Source organism: Triticum dicoccoides, chromosome 3B, assembly GCF_002162155.2.
Source record: "Triticum dicoccoides isolate Atlit2015 ecotype Zavitan chromosome 3B, WEW_v2.0, whole genome shotgun sequence".
NCBI classification, from domain to species: Eukaryota; Viridiplantae; Streptophyta; class Magnoliopsida; order Poales; family Poaceae; genus Triticum; species Triticum dicoccoides.
The window spans coordinates 843,621,168-843,622,236 of record NC_041385.1 but is presented as its reverse complement, the minus strand read 5'-3'; positions in this window follow the sequence as shown (position 1 = coordinate 843,622,236).

Sequence of the window (1,069 nt, the reverse complement as noted above, 5' to 3'; positions counted from 1 at the left end):
TTTTTTAGTAAAGTTAATCATAACTATTTTTTTTTCTTTTTATTTCTGAGTTGTAATAAGTCATTAAAAATAAGCATCTATGCTCATATTTTAGTAAAGTTAATCACAACTATTTCTTTTCTTTTTATTTCTGAGTTGTAATAAGTGATTAAAAATAAGCATCTATGCTCCTTTTTTAGTACAGTTAATCACAACTATTTTTTGCTTCAATTCATTTCTGAGTAGTTTTCTATATAGTTTTTTTCTTTTCAGCTATATTTATTTTTTTTCTTTTTTTCTCAGTTGTAATAAGTCATTAAAAATAAAAAAGAGGCGCAATGCTTGTTAATTTGCTTAAAGCCTTTCGGAATAGTGTCAACTGCACTGCACATAGCTCTGTGCAGTCTACCGTATTCCTCAAGGCTTGAAGCTAACCAACGTGCATGATCATTGAGCCTCTTCGTCATCGTCTCTGCACTCAGGGCTTATAAACAGCTGCGAGTGCCTCTCGCTTGGCGAGGTGGGACTAAAAAAACAGCTGCAGGAAGAATCAAAATAAAATAAATAAAATAAAAAAAGTGCCACCTAAAGGGCCACCATGGCCTGAATACGACTAGAAACCCAACAATGGGCTAGGATTCAGGCCCGCAATAGGCCCAATAGGCCCACAGGCACATATAGTGCGTTTAGGCCCATAAGCCTGCATTTGAGAGGAGCTCGAGAGGGCAGCGGGACTGGTGCTTATAAACCACTCTCGAGCTCCCTCAGCTAGCGAGGTGGGACTAAACTTTCGTGCTGCGACGCGGGCAGCACATGGCCTTTAGTCCCGGTTGGTGGCACCAACCGGAACTAAAGGGGTGCATTGGTACCGGTTCGTGGCACCAACCGGTACCAATGCCCCCCATTTAGTCCCGGTTGGAGCCACCAACCGGGACCAAAGGTCTTCGTTTCCCGCCCTTTGGGCTACTGAAAAGAGGCCTTTGGTCCCGGTTGGTGGCACCAACCGGGACTAAAGGGGGCATTAGTCACGGTTGGAGCCACCAACCGGGACCGATGCTCTTCCTATATATACAGGACTTGACAGTTTTCG